The sequence below is a fragment of the Glossina fuscipes genome, unplaced genomic scaffold (assembly GCF_014805625.2).
Source record: "Glossina fuscipes isolate IAEA_lab_2018 unplaced genomic scaffold, Yale_Gfus_2 61541, whole genome shotgun sequence".
Classification (NCBI taxonomy): domain Eukaryota; kingdom Metazoa; phylum Arthropoda; class Insecta; order Diptera; family Glossinidae; genus Glossina; species Glossina fuscipes.
This window is the reverse complement of record NW_024003752.1, coordinates 75,705-91,837: the sequence shown is the minus strand read 5'-3', so window position 1 is coordinate 91,837 and position 16,133 is coordinate 75,705. Positions and strand designations below refer to the sequence as shown.

The window sequence follows — 16,133 nt, the reverse complement described above, 5'->3', positions numbered from 1 at the left end:
ATCGTACCCCTAATTGTAATGGTAGACTGCTTGATCTCTGCTTTGCCAATTTTCCCGAGATTAACGTAAATCGTTGTCCACCTTTTAGTTTACCTGAGGATCCTTACCATCCATCAATATGCATTTCCTTTCATCATATTAATGATGGTTTGTTGAAATGCATTAATGTGCCAAATCAAACTTTTTTAAATAATTATTATGATTTTCATAAAATCAATATTGTATTGCTAAAACATCGTCTTTCACATTTTACGCTTGATTTCTCAACTGGTAGTATAGAAAGCTTATTGTCATCGTTCTACAATACATTAAATCTAGCTATTGCTGCATCTGGTCCGATCAAGCAGTGCCGACCTCGAAGCAGGTGTCCCCCTTGGTTTAATAAGACAATTAAATATCGCAAGAGTAGAAAAAACTCGCTATTCAAAAAATATTCGAAAAGTGGCTCTGCGCTCGACTATGTCGCTTACTCGGTGGCGAGGCATAGATTTACCTCCCTCAACCATCATTATTACTGCAGATACCTTCAGTTCATTAAATCCTCTCTGTTTGCTAATCCTAAATTCTTATTTAAATTTGTTAACTCTAAAAGAAAAATTTACACATATCCCTCTCATGTTTCTTTTAATGGCTCTGGTTCCTCGGATGATTTTGAAATCTCAAATCTATTTGCTGAGTATTTCCGGCGAAACTTTTCGATTGCTAATTTCGATTTATTAGCAAACTACCCATATCCTATAACTAACTCGGTTTCAATACCTAACTTGGTTATTTCGGAAGATGATGTTTTCAAAGGGTTGAGTTCTCTAAAATACAGTTGTTCGCCTGGACCTGATGGAGTTCCATCATGTGTACTTAAATCTTGCGCTGTCGAGTTTTGTGGTGTGATCTCAAAGATTTTTAACATGTCCTTGTATTCAGGTGTTTTCCCTTCATGTTGGAAGAGTAGTTTCCTTATTCCTATCCACAAAAGTGGAAGTAGACAATTTGTTGAGAACTACAGGGGCATAGCCAAGTTGAGTGTCTTGCCCAAGTTGTTCGAGCGTATTGTGACTCAGCATTTGGCCTTTGCCATTAATTCGTATATTTCTCCGCACCAGCACGGCTTTCGGAAAGGGCGATCTACAGTCACCAACTTGTTAGAGTTTACTTGTCATGTTTTCAAGGCTTTTTCTAGTGGCTCTCGCACAGATGTTATTTACACTGATTTAAGCAAAGCATTTGATATGCTTAACCATAGACTACTTATCTTTAAACTCCAAGCCTCTGGTTTCCCACCCTACTTAGTGAAATGGATAAGCTCTTATCTGCACAATAGATCCTTCAGAGTTTTGTTTAACTTCATCACCTCGGATGAATTCCCCGTTACGTCTGGCGTACCTCAAGGAAGTCACTTAGGTCCCATTTTATTTAGTATATACATTAACGATCTCCCATCGGTGGTTAATTCCAGCCAGATCTTAATGTATGCTGATGATGTGAAACTGTTTTCTTCCTTCTCTGTTGAATCGCAATCACATCAGCTTCAAGGTGATTTGGATAATTTTGTTGCATGGTGCTCTTTGAATCTCCTGAAACTAAATCTGAGTAAATGTAAGAAGCTTTCATTCTCAAGAAGAAAGTCATTCATTACTCAGTATTTCATAGATTCGCATAAGTTGGAGGACGTCGATTCGATTACAGATTTAGGCGTTCTATTTGACCATAGGTTACGTTTTAACTTGCATATTGAGCTTTCGATTAGCAAAGCTAGGTCCGCGCTTGGTTTTATAAAAAGGTGGTCCAAAGAGCTTGATGATCCCTACATTACGAAAACGCTGTACATGTGTTTGGTTAGACCCATACTCGAGTATGCCTCAGTTGTGTGGTCTCCTTCATATAGGTGCTACGTAGATTCAATGGAATCAGTTCAAAAGCAATTCTTGCTGTTTGCCCTTAGAAATTTGGGTTGGGATCCGATTGCCTCTCTTCCTCCCTATGAAAATAGGTTGGTTCCGCTGTCCTTACCGTCTCTTGAGAAACATAGATTTGTTCTTGGCGTTTCCTTTCTAATCAAAGTAATAAATGGTGCTATTGTCTCGCCTTTATTACTTGGTGAAATAAGCTTTAATGTCCCTAACCGCTTCTCTTGTCACTTTATCTTGGTTAAGCTTAGTCAGTGTAAATTTAATTATGAGCTGTTCAATCCGCTCAGAGTCGTTTGCAAGAACCTAAATGACGTCTACCACTTATTCTCGTTATCGGACTCTTTAAAGTCCATTAAAGCAACATTGCTTAATAGGCGCGATTTACCTATGTCGTATTTAAACTAGCTTTTATCCTTAAAAAGTCGTTACGTTTCGGAAATGAATTATTGTCAATTTATTATCGGTTGCCAGGCTTATGCATGTTTGCGATGGCTTAGGGGTTCATTTGCAATTTGGTCCTGTGCCGGTTGTAAGTGTGCTCCTATGCTGATAGTGTACATGCTTATTTTTCTTTTCCTTTTTTTTTTCTTTTTTTTTGTTTTATTATACTTATACAACGGCGACGACAACAACGAAATCGGAAAAGACAACTCCCACCAACGTTGAGAATTGGACAACAAAGTTTATACAGATTCGCTTTTGTCGACAATAGGGAATAAGTCGGTGCGCCTGCCACAGAACTCAAGAACGGGAGAAACACTCGTAGGTGCTCGTAGTTAGTTCGGTTTGCAGGAATAATGAAATGAATGGTACAGGTTCATTGTATAACTATATTCACATAAGCTTTCTAAGTACTAAGTACTTTCTCCATACATTACCCTAAGTATAAAGCGAATAAAAAAGTCTTTCTGAGCTATGTCCACCTTTTCCACATGGAAGTTATGGGTTGAAGATATTAAGACCGGCGCGTATACAATAATAGACCTAGCAACGCTTTGGGTATTTTCACAAACATTATTTTCCAAGGGCGCTTCTTCCTTCTTTTCATTCATATTCATAGCAGGTATGTTGAATGCCTGTTGGTGACGGTACTCGTTTTTAAGACGTCTTTTGTGCAAGTTTTCAAATAAATATATATTATTTTCTAAGACTTTTGGTAGATAAGATAAATTTTATGCCTAGTTTTTCAATAGAATTGTCTCGTCAATACTTTACTCCGCGCAAAGGCCTCGAATGCATTTTCTGGCTTATTTTTCCTCAAACAAGCTCTAGACAATGTGAGATTGTCTGCCGATGTGTCATATTTTTTTTTTTTAAGTTTTACTTCATTTTACAAGTAAACATGTTAAGCCCAAAAGGCTTCGCTATCTCCACATCTACTAAATGCAAATCCCTTTAACATACGCCTTTCCGTAAGATTATGAACAAGATCATTGGCTAGGTGTTTTATCACATTTTTAAAAGCAACTATTTCCATAAATTTCATAAATACTAACACATACTTTAAGGCTTAAAGTATGTTCGTGTTTTCGCCCGTGTTGTAGCCCGTGGTGTAGGGCGTTAAGTATATGTAACGGTTATTTCGCCTATAATGTGTTGGACGTTTATTGCTGTTATACGCTAGAAAAATATTCTCTACGAATAAGCCAGCAAAGTGGCAAGAAGTTGTGATGGCGGTGGCTCGATGTGGTAATTCTATATTTATTATATTCAAATAAACTTCCACTATAGTGTATAGTAATATAAGTAGTATAAGTGTATAAGTGTAATATTAATAAATCCATGTCTATATTAGTATAAATGGATAAAGTGTCACCCATTTTCAAATAGCAATTTGTGGCGTGTAAGCTGCGTGACAAATTTCCGGCTCTTGATATGTGTTCGAATTTACTGTGGTCAGGAGTGTATCTCAGGCAATTCAATAACATATATTTAACCGTTTGCGTCGAATCTAATCGTCGTGGGTAAAAGTCTGCAGGCTCATGGCGAAGTCGGTGCAAGTAACTGCGAAGACTGCCATACAGGACATAGGTAGAAACATTCGTGATATTACATTTTCAATTCAGTTGACAGATGCAGAGTCTGCTAATAAGTTTCTTCTCCTCTAAAGGTAACTTTCTGGTTATCTGTTTTTTTACTCCATGTCAGTAAACTGAGTAAGGGATTCTTAAATAACTATTCGATATATCTTATAATCAGAGGATTTATCTCAAACAGTTTTCTAGAAATACAGAACTACTGCTGGGCTCTGTTTCCTCTGCCTCTCCATTTGTGGTATTTTTTAATACCACATTCACGTTCAAAGACTACGTTGGCAGGAACTTGTTTCGTTCGTTCTCTTTCAAGAGGAGCTGTGCAAAAAATACGTATACATTATACACAATGCAGAATAAACGCTGTATTATGAATAACGTCTCTACAAAGTATGTAAATGGGGCTTGATATATAAAATTAATATACATGCTTACAAAACGTAGTACTACTCCTATTCCTTCCGCTCGATCAAGGGTTGCTCGCATATTGCACAATACACTGATGCCCAGCTTCGTTTTGTAACCGGATTGAACACCCTTGGAATTGTTTCCCTATGAAGATATTCCCGCTATTCCTGATTCCGTTTTCAAGACAAATATCCACAAAGACTGATTCTATCCTATGATATCGCCTGTATAGTCATTGGCAAATAAATAACAAATGGTATGGGTGAAACGAATATCTTGACGTCGTCGCTTGGTCGTGTTCATATTGATACGTTTCTTGGGATATGTAGCTCCTAGTGCACGCTAAGAAATATTTGAATGCTTAGTTCAATTTTTGTACTTTACACCACTTGCTACACCATGTATGTTAAATTTTATTTTGATAAAAACTCTTCAAAATATTAGTTTTGGGGAAAAAGAAATCCATTATTTTTATGCGAACTTCAGGACTTTATTTAACATGCTTCGGATTGTCCGATTTGGGTCAAATATGCACCGTTTTGTTGTATGATTTGTTGCCATTTTAAAGGTAACTTCAAAATGCCTCTCTCATAGAAGTCCTGGTCTCTATTTACAAAAAACTCTAGTAGTCGATTTTCACAATCCTCCCTAGATTCAAATTTTTTATCATTAGAGTTTGGCAACTCTGCGCGTGTCTTGTAGTCGCGTTTTTATTCTATCAACAAATATTAAATTTTTTTTAGTTGTATTTCTTAGCTTTTTGCTTTATTCGTGTTTAAATTTAAAAAATTCTCTAAAAGAATAAAGTGTGAATTTATTGTATTTGAATTTATTAACCATATGTGTGAAAAAATCATTTTGGTTTATTGTAAGCAACAATTGAGCTCTTGGTAAAAGTCTCTCTTTTTGCCTTTTAATCTGTGTTTACAGTTTCCGTTAGTTTTCGCTCTATATTTACAGTGGGCAGGGAAGTGAGAAATTTGCTTTAATTTTCCTGAAAATTTGTGCCGTCGAAAAATTATTATTATTTTCTTTTTTTTTTTATTTTTTTTTTTTTTCGTTTTTTTTTTCTTCATAAGCTACTTATTTTGTTTTCAATGGACATGGATTGTTTATTTACTCCATGTCGTGCGAAAACTGGCCCTGAATCTGAACGATTCATTTCTTGCTGGTTGTGTGATCGTTTTGGACATGCAAAGTGTGCTGGTATTACCGGCCGTGCTGCTGATGCAGTCCTTGACCCTTCTAAAGGTTTACGATGGTCATGTCCTGACTGTAGAAAGCGGGACATTGATTTCTACAAACTCTTTACGGAGACGAGAAATTGTTTCTCAGATTTGAGCAAAAATCTCGGCTCTGTGTGGGAGAAGTTTGAATTAATCAAGACTAGGTTTGATGAATGTCGGTATATTTCGCAGTCATCTTCCTCACCTGCTAACGTAGTCTCAACGCGTAGCGTAGCGTGTGGTTCGTCACCTCCTAAGTCCGTTTCGTTGGTGCAAGTTAGCGATTCCCTAAAGGCTACAAATAATGTTAGTGTTTCTGCTACGGCTGAGTCGGTTGGTAACATAGATGTTACAAATGGTCCGAGAAGTCCTTCTGGCTTGAGCTATGCTGAAGTGGCAAGGGTATCTCCTCCCATAGATGTCACTCAATCTTCTCAGGCTTCATCGCCCAAAACTAATAAGGGTAATAGAAAATCGTCCTCTCCTCCTCGCTGTTCGGGTGTAAATGCTGGTCGCCAAACTGAGCAAGCTTCTCGTGCAAGAGTGGTTACCCCCTCTATATTTTCCCCAACTCATAACTCCCCATCCGTTAACCCTGCTGCTCCCAGTACTGATGACATATGCTTGAAGGCAGTTCCTCCCAGAAAGGCCATATTTGTGTCAAGACTGGCACCAGATACATCTGTTGAAAACATAAGGGGTTATCTGGCTGCGAAAGCCCCTTCTGTCAATTTAAAGCGAGTTAGTATTTTCAAACTGGGTCCTTCTCAATCTAGAGCTATCTCATCTTTTAAAATTCTAGTTCCGACCGAAAATATGGATTTGATTTTAAATAAAACTCTGTGGCCGGTTGGATCATTAATTAAGGAATTTATCCCTCGGGACCGACCCCGTAATGCGAATGCATTAGCTCTTTCCCCTTCAAAAAACTAAATACTTCTTCAGCCTCATTTTCTCTCATTTATCAAAATGTTAGGGGCCTAAACTCAAAAATTCGTTCTACCTTCCTAAATTCAGTGAGTACGGAGTTTGCCTGTCTGGTCTTCACTGAAACATGGCTGAAGCCAGTTCTACATTCGTCGGAACTTTTCCATAATTCGTTTCAAGTTTTCAGAAACGATCGTTTGTATCGCAATGGTGGTGGTGTTTTAATTGCTATTTCTACGGCACTCCCCACCTATTCGTTTGAATTTCCAACTACTCCCGATGTTGAATTTATCGCCATTCGAGTGAAATTTCCTAACAAACACTTATATGTGACCTGCTCCTATATTCCCCCAAATTCGGATATCTCTGTATATAAGAAACAGGCCGCCCTCATTTGTGAAGTGGCCAAGCAATCTAAACCTACCGATATGGTCCTTGCGTTGGGTGACTTCAACTTGCCTCAAGTCAATTGGTTTTACAGTGATAGTTCTGGCTGTTTGATTCCTTCCTCAACATCTGATAAAACCGTTGTGTTCTTCAATGAATTATTTGATAATAACTTAGTTCAATACAATGGTACCCCTAATTGTAATGGGAGATTTCTTGATCTCTGCTTTGCAAATTTTCCTGAGGTTTGCGTTAATCGTTGTTTTCCGTTTAGTTTACCTGAGGATCCATATCATCCAGCATTGGGTGTTTCCTTTCATTACAAGTATGTTGGTTCGTTGAACCTCTATAACGTTCCAAATTCAAATTTTTCATATCAACGTTATGATTTCCATAAAATCAATGTTCCCATACTAAAATCACATCTTTCTCATTTTGTGCTCGATTTTTCTGAGGGAAGCATTGATAGCTTACTGTCGTCGTTCTACAATGTATTAAATCAAGCTATTTCTGCATCCGTTCCGATCAAGCAGTCCCGTCCTCGAAGTAAGAATCCCCCGTGGTTTAATAAGACAATTAAATACTTCAAGAATAGGAAAAACAAGTTGTTCAAAAAATTTTCGAAAAGTGGTTCTTCTTTCGACTATTTCGCTTACTCTGTTGCAAGGCATAAATTTAATTCCCTCAACCGCCAATACTACTGCAGATACCTTCAGTTTGTTAAATCCGCCTTGTTTTCTAACCCTAAATACTTTTTTAAGTTCGTTAATTCCAAAAGAAAAATCTCCATAAATCCGTCGTTTGTGTCTTTTAATGGCTCCGAGTCCTCGGATGATTTTGAATCCTCAAATCTCTTTGCGGAATACTTCCGACAGAACTTTTCAACTGCCAATTTTGATTTATCGGAAAATTATCCATATTCGATTTCTAATTCGGTTTCAATTCCTAACTTTGTTATATCGGAAAATGACGTTTTTGAAGGATTGAACTCTCTGAAATATAATTGTTCGCCTGGACCCGATGGGATCCCCTCATGTGTACTTATATCTTGTGCTAGCGAGCTTTGTGATGTTATCTCAAAGATTTTTAATAAGTCTTTGAATTTAGGTGTTTTCCCTTTGTGTTGGAAGACTTCTTTCCTTATTCCTATTCACAAAAGTGGTAGTAGGCAACTTGTAGAGAACTACAGAGGCATCGCCAAGTTGAGTGTCCTACCTAAACTGTTCGAGCGAATTGTGGCTCAGCATATAGCCTTTTCCATGAAATTGTATATTTCTCCTTTCCAGCATGGTTTTCAAAAGGGAAGATCTACGGTGACCAATCTGTTGGAGTTTACTTCTCATGTTTTCAAGGCTTTTTCTAGTGGTTCTCGCACTGATGTCATTTACACCGACTTTAGCAAGGCGTTTGATATGGTTAATCATAGACTTCTTAGATTTAAAATCCAGACCTCTGGCTTTCCTCTCTTCTTAGTTGAATGGTTAAGCTCTTATCTGTATGGTAGATCATTCAGGGTTTTGTTTAACCTCATTACCGCGGATGAATTTCCCGTGACGTCTGGCGTACCTCAAGGTAGCCACTTGGGACCTATTTTATTTAATCTTTACATCAATGATTTGCCCTCCGTGATTAAATTCAGTAAGATTTTAATGTATGCTGATGATGTGAAACTGTTTACTTCTTTTTCCGTAGAATCGCAATCACATCATCTTCAAAGTGATTTGAACAATTTGGTTGCATGGTGCTCCCTCAATCTTCTGAAGCTAAATCTAAATAAATGTAAGAAGCTTTCTTTCTTAAGAAGGAAGTCGTTTAGTACCCAATACTTCATTGATTCGCACAGGTTGGAAGACGTCGATTCGTTCATAGATTTAGGCGTTCTATTCGATTATAGGTTACGTTTCAATTTGCATATTGAGTCCTCGTTAAGCAAAGCTAGGTCGGCTCTTGGTTTTATACAGAGGTGGTCCAAAGAGCTTGATGATCCTTATATTACTAAAAGGCTTTACACGTGTTTGGTTAGACCTATTCTTGAGTATGCCTCTGTTGTGTGGTCTTCTTCATATAGATGCTACGTAGGTTCAATTGAATCTATACAAAAGCAATTCTTGCTGTTTGCCCTTAGGAATTTGGGTTAGGACCCGATTTCCCCTCTTCCACCCTATGAAAATAGGTTGCTTCTGTTATCCTTACCGTCACTCGAGAAACGTAGATTTGTTCTTGGGGTTTCCTTCCTAATCAAATTAATAAATGGTGCAATTGATTCGCCCGCATTACTTCGTGAGATTTGCTTTAATGTCCCTAACCGCTTCTCTAGGCACTTTATGTTGATAAAGCTTAGTCAATGCAAATATAACTTTGAACTGTTTAACCCGCTCAGAGTTGTTTGCAAGAACCTAAATGATGTCTATCATCTATTCTCATTAACGGACTCTTTAAAGTCCATTAAAGCAATTTTGCTCAACAAGCGCGATTTACCTATGTCGTACTTAAACTGATTTAACCTTAGATTTTGTCATTATGAATCGAAAATTAATTTGTTAACAATTATCGGTTGCCAAGCTTATGCATGTTTGCGATGGCTTAGGGGTTCACTTGCAATTTGGTCCTGTATCGGTTGTGGGTGTGGCTCTATGCTAATTGTGTACATGCTTTTTTTTTCCTCCTTATTTGTTTTATTGTACTTATACTAAGTTTTATTATTAAATAATTTTAAGATTTACTTAAGAGTCAATTGAACTCGACTGCTATTTTGTTTTAGTTGAGTTTCTTGTATAAGTGGAATAAATAAAATAAATAAAATAAATAAAATAAAATAAAAGAAATTTTGCAATGCAAGAAAAAGATGATAATCGCTTGATGACAAGTCCGGACTGTATGGCGGATGCATTAAAACTTCCCAACCAAGCTCCCGAAGTTACTGGTGAGTCACGGTAGATGTGTCTGGTCTAGCGTTGTCCTGGTGGAACACGACACCTCTCCTGTTGACCAATTCTGGCCGTTTCTGGTCAATCGCTATCTTCAAACGGTCCAGTTGTTGACAGTAGAGATCAGAATTTAGCGTTTGGCCATGTAGAAGCAACCCATAATAAATAATCCCCTTCCAGTCCCACCAAATGCATAGAAAAACCTTCCTGGCCGTTTGAGGTGCTTCACCGCTCTTTGACCACGATCGTTTTCGCACAGGGTTATCGTATGTGATCCATTTCTCATCTCCAGTCACCATCCGTTTAAGAAATGGGTCTATCTCATTCCGTTTGGCCAAGGCTTCGCAGATGGAAATTCGATCCATCATGTTTTTTTCTGTTAGCTGGTGTGGCACCCAAACACCGAGCTTCTTTTTGAATCCAGCTTTGTATAAATGGTTTAAAACTGTTTTATGGTCGATTTTTAGCTCTTGGGCGATGTTACGACTGCTAATATGCCGGTCAACTTCGATCATTTTTCCGATTTTATCGACATTTTCAACGACCGGCCTACCTGTGCGAGGTGCATCTTTAACATCAAAAATTCCTGAACGGAATCTACGAAACCAAAATTGCACATAATATGCTGTTACAGTATCGGAACCATAAACACCATTTACAATTTTAGCCGCCTGGCTTGCATTTTCGTCTTTGTCAAAGAAAAACTGTAAAATGTACCGAATTTTCTCTTTGTTCACTTCCATTTTTAACACGCTGTAACTCACAACTGAATGCACCAAACAAAAAACAGCAAAAGAATTTTTTTTACTACGAAATGTACAGTATGTAAATGTACAGTATAGGAAATTGTTTGATCGATACTTTACGAGAAATCTATCAGTGCAGCCATCTACCGAACAAATAATGGATTTCTTTTTCCCCAAATTAATATATTAGAAACAATCCGCCTGAGTAGCCGAAGGCGAGGAATCTGGACTAGCAAGTCAATGGTAGTGGGTTCAAATTTCAAGTGCGGTAGAGTTTTTAATAAAAAGCCGATAGCCTTAGATGATAGTGCTTTTAAGAGTTTAGTTTTAGAATTTATTCTCTGACGAAATTAATAACAATAATAATAAAAATAATATATTAGAAAGGACCATTTTTAGGGCCACGCTCCATATAACGCTTGAATTTGAAAGAACCGTTTTGTACACCTTTCTCTGTAACCGTCTCCACAAAAAGTGACGCCGTTTACATAAATTGACATAGACGGACGAACGAGCCTAAATCAATTCCGTATTTGGTGCTGATTTGATAGTATTGGATAGTATTGCAGCATTGTTGCATTAAAAAAAAAACATGCAAAGTTTTAAATTAATATAATTAAGCTAATTATGTATAATTTTAATCTTTTATCTTTATATTTAACGTTTAGAGTTTAGATATTTAGAGAAGTTGTTTCGGGGGCTACACAATTGGCATTATAACAGGGCAAGCGCGGCGCTATACGATGGAATCTTCAAAGAGTTTGGCCAAACTTTGTTAATTTTGCCGAGTTATTCAAAATGTGGAATAGCATTGTTTTGACATCTGTTCTCTTTATCAATTTTGAAGAATTTACTATGATTGTGCGTTTTTTTCGTATACATGGTTTACTGCAAAAACTGAAAGCAATTGTCTTATAAATATTATTTAGTGTAGAAGATTTAAGCGTGTTATCTTGCATAATACATACACTCCTCCTCATTCTCCATGATTTCCATTCTAATCAGAATCATCGCTAGGGGAGTCGAACGAGACTAGTTTCTTTTTAGGTGTACTTTGATATATGAGTTTGCTGCCAATGAAGCTTTTTTGAATGTTGAGCATCCGATCATTGTGAAATTCAAGTTCTTGTTATATGTCAATGGTGGGTCCTTTTAGGTCTTCACGTGTGTTTTAATCAAATTCCATCTAGAAAGTAAGTCCATTATTATGTGTGTTAACTAATTTTTCCTTTAATAAAATTAAACGAAGATAATAATCAATCGTTATGCATTAATTTTCCCGTACTTCTAGCAGAATAAAGATTGCTTGACGAAATGACAATTCGTTTTTATTAGCTATCAACAAATTTTTAAAGAAATTTTTACTAAAAGAGTTTTAAAAGAGAAGTGTGGCTAAATCTGAGCGTTCGTCGTCGATTAAAACAGCAACGTCTAGTTAATAAATCTGGCTAATAGAAAATCAGAACCCTGCTTCGCTAATAGAAGGCCAAAAGGCAACCATGTCTCCAAATGAGCTGTTCATGAATATTGGTACACTGTGGCTGCAATGAAAACATGAATAGCGTTGGTCATAGTGCTCATGCGGTGTCTGTAAAATGCAGGCCTTCTCAATCCATCCTGGCCAGCAGATTGTTTTATAATGGTTCACAACGATTTTGATTTTTAGATACTTGCTACTAAGTGTTATTGTATTAATTCTGGTAGCTAAACATGTTCATATGTTTATGCAATCCAATAGAGTTTTACTGATAGCTTCCGCCGGCTGCACAGCTGCTGTGCTATGTTTTAGTGAACATACCACTCTATGAAAGTTATATTTCCAGGTATGTAGTCTGTTAAGTTGCTATGACTGGTTACATTATAAAAAAATATAGAAATTATATCTAATTATTTGATATTTACAGCGGGTACATATTACAAGTTAAAACAAGTTAGGGGTGGTACGTTATAAAAAAAATTACATAGGTAACATGTAATTAAGGAAGCGATATTTAGCCAATTGAATCGAAATCGATACATATACATATAAACATATATGAAAGCTAGTAATTCCCCAAAAAGAAAACAAATCTGCTTTGAAAAAATTGTTTACATCAAAAAAGCAAAAGTAAACGGTCAAGCACAGAAAAGTCAGAAAATGAAAATTCTGTTGCTTACGTGATACATTCTATTATCGTTCGTAGTTCGTAGTCTTACACGAAAATACTGGACAAAAATAAATAATTGTAATCATTTGACGTCTTTTGCTCTCTTCTTACAGCATTTGTTTTGACCTTATATGCGGAACGTGGACTGGCTTCTAACCATTTTGTGGCGTAAATGTTAGTAATATATTACTTTTCTGTATAACAATAAGACAACACATTTCGCTAGCAACATTTGCGCAACAAAATTATCAAGTCGTAATTCGATACGTCAGTATACACGAATAGTATGAAGGAGAGTAAGAGAAAGCAAGAAAACTAAAACAAAACACTTACCTGAATTTGTGCACTGTGTGTGTACGCACTGAAAAAATGTGTATCCCATAATTTTTTTTTGCTCTGCGAGCAGGAGGTAGAAAATCTTCAAAAGATTCTTAATGGTAGCATGCACGAATCACCATCCATGGCGCCTACGTACGAAAAAACCACCACTCCACACGCTTCTTCCACCACTCTCCCCCGCGGGACCACCCTTAGATATTACTTCGCGGAGGCCGGTTGTCGTTAGCAGGCTTCCGATGGTGGAACTTCTGTGGAATACGCTAAGAAGGAACGTCCGTCTTCCTTTGTTGTTCTTTCCCAAGGCGATTGCCAAGTTCTCATCGACGCTAGCCGCTCTTCTTTTTTGATGGCAGGGGGCGTTGATGCGGCTCCTTTCGTGGATGCGCTTCATTTCGCCCCCCAAAATGTCGACTGGCATGGCTCTAGCAATCGCAAGGGCAGCATCTTTCGATTGGTGAATTTCGGGCCGCCAATATTTCGCATAATCCTTCTTAACGACCCCTGAGTGTCGGTCGCTTTTTCAGCCGCGTACTCAACGGGGTGCTTAAAGTTGAGCCGATGGTCGAGCATAACTAGAAGGTGTTTCAGGGCAGGAGATGATTGGACCGTGCGGTGACCCACTCGTATACAGCATCTTTTCACGCGCTTCCAGCTGCTTATTAACACCGCCCCAGCTTTATGCTCTGCTAGCTCTAGCTTCATCTCTTGAAGTCACAATTAATCTGTATTATTCTCATTTCCGCTCTCTAATGGCCAGCACCCGTTTGAGCAACGGACATTTGCCTCTTTCCGACACGTGCTTTGCGTCCACATTCGGCGTCTCCCGGCAGAACAGGCAAGAAGGCTCCTTTGTGCAGTTCCACTGTATGACTTCCTTAAATTTAACACTTCTGCAGTTGTCACCGCGTATTGGAACTTAAGTGCATCCTCTCTGGTGGTGACTTCGGCGATATCTTTGCACTCGACTATTTTGCGTTGCTTCAAACACCTGACTTCTGCCTCCCCTTCTAAAAAGGAGCCAACTGCCACTCGGAGCTCTTCCGCTTTCCCCTGGTAAGGTGGCTACTCTGCGACGTTTGGCGGTCGGTGTGTCCCCGTCCCCGGGCTGCTTAGGTTTATGCGCCTCAGGCTGTGATCGCTTCGTCCCGCTTGCTTTCTGTAGCGGTAAGCTTTGCGAGCCCCAATCGCTTCGCCTATTGCATCGCGCATTTGTTGGTTTATGTACCGCCTTTTTCCATCATTATCCTGCAGTGTCACCACCGAATCTTTTATATAGCCGCCCAGCTTTACGAAGGTTACCAGGTTCTCCACATTTACTGGTGTGTGGCTTGACTTCTCGGGGAGCGTTCGTCCGAGATGAAGGTGCGTTTGCACGCCTTCTGGCGACTTCATTATTCTTCCGCTCACTTTGAAAGAGTTCTCTTCGCTCAAAGCGTCAGCGTGACCGATAGTACCTATTGGTGTATTATTTTGTTTGTTAGAAATCATTGTAATTGGGCCCATACAGAGAAGCCGCTATTCGGTTCCGCTGGTGCAGTTGCTGTTAGGATCCCATGGTTATTTTTGCAAGCACTGTGGCCATGCGGTGGGTTCACGCTAGCGTTTATGAGACTAGCGTTCAGTGCCAGGTGCAGCATTAGCCAGGAGTTCTACTTAAGTGGACCTACACGCGCCAACTTAACGATGCAGCCAAGTACGTACTTCCCAGACTTGCCATAATTTTAACGGGCAGGGGGCGGTGTCAGCATTAACCCAAAAGCCATTTCAGCTGGATGTCACTCCAACTTACTTAGGTAACGGAATACTGCCACCATCAACTAGAAATCCTCAATTCAAGTAGGTGTTCCGGAATACCGTAATCAAGATCTGGGCTCGGCCTATCCATATTCGTCGAACTGTCTCCCTTGATGCCACCCCCATACTAAAAATGGGGAGCATCTATTTAAAAAACGGCGCTTATACCTCCTGCCACCGAAGATTCGCAGGGTTATGCGGCCTTTTCAGCCACCCCTCCTCCTCTGCCTCTCTTGGTCCGGGACTGCTTATTAGTTATTCTCAGCTAGCCTACAGATATACCCTTGGGTACATTCACGCCGATCACAATCCGCCACCTGTGACTCCTACAGTAGCCTGAGCAAAGCCCTGGCCTTGTATCCCATAATTTGAATAGACCTGTGGATGAGAGTATTCGTGTATAGTAGAAACACTTGTGTGAGGTTTTGCATGCCTATGTTTAAGCAAAGATCATATGTAAACGGATAAGCAATAGAATCTTCAATTTTGGATTTTTCTATTCTTGGCCGTTTTCACTTTTGGTATTTTGTTGTGAACACTTTTTATGAACATATTAGTCTTCCTGTTGGAGGATTGCTATTATTTTTATTGTTATTATCATCCTTTCTAATTTATACTATACGTATTTTTCCTCCTGTTTTTATAAGCAAAATATATTATTATTATTGTATCCAATTTCCTTTTCATCAATATTCGACCTTGCCCAAAATGTCATATAAAAGAAGTGTGCAAAAATACACATTTCGACGACGACGCCTTTACCAACTACGCCACTACAGTAATAACTTACTTTTTGCTTGAAATTAGCACATATATTTCACGTGCACATTTCTTATGCACATTTCCCATAGAAAAATATCATTTGGCGTTTTATTTCCAATGTCATTTCTCCTTAATAAAATTTTATCAAGAAATGAATTGGATTATGAATTTATTTGGCAAATATATTTGCAGAGAGAACGATTTTGCCTGATTCGTAACGGACGATGACTGCCAAGCCAATCGCCTTAATTATTTAGATAGTTTAACTAAGGTGTTGCTTTTTAAAAATGTTAAGTTTTTATCAGACAGTTTTTTATGTGACAATAGGATAAGGTAAAAAAATTAAAAAAATTTATTATTGTGCACTTTTTCTTCTATAGTTTTTTTTTTAAATCATTAATTTACTAACTATTTGTATATTTTATTATATTATTTATTATACTAATTTATTATATTACTTATCTATTAGAAGCAGTTGTGCGTTATGAATGTAAAGTATATTTCGTACTTTGAATGTAGAATTAGAAAAA

The 16,133-nt window shown here is 38.1% G+C and overlaps 1 protein-coding gene and 1 long non-coding RNA gene across 8 annotated transcripts in view; one reads left to right on the top strand and one right to left on the bottom strand.

Moving 5' to 3' along the window:
* Window positions 1-16,133, top strand: part of LOC119643708 — a 130,462-nt gene that overhangs the window by 73,003 nt on the left and 41,326 nt on the right. The window lies entirely within an intron of this gene.
* Window positions 11,158-15,785, bottom strand: LOC119643709. The gene is made up of 3 exons (XR_005248385.1): window positions 13,042-15,785; window positions 11,530-11,747; window positions 11,158-11,458 (listed from the first exon to the last, which is right to left on the bottom strand). It is a non-coding gene; the product is annotated as an uncharacterized LOC119643709 (long non-coding RNA).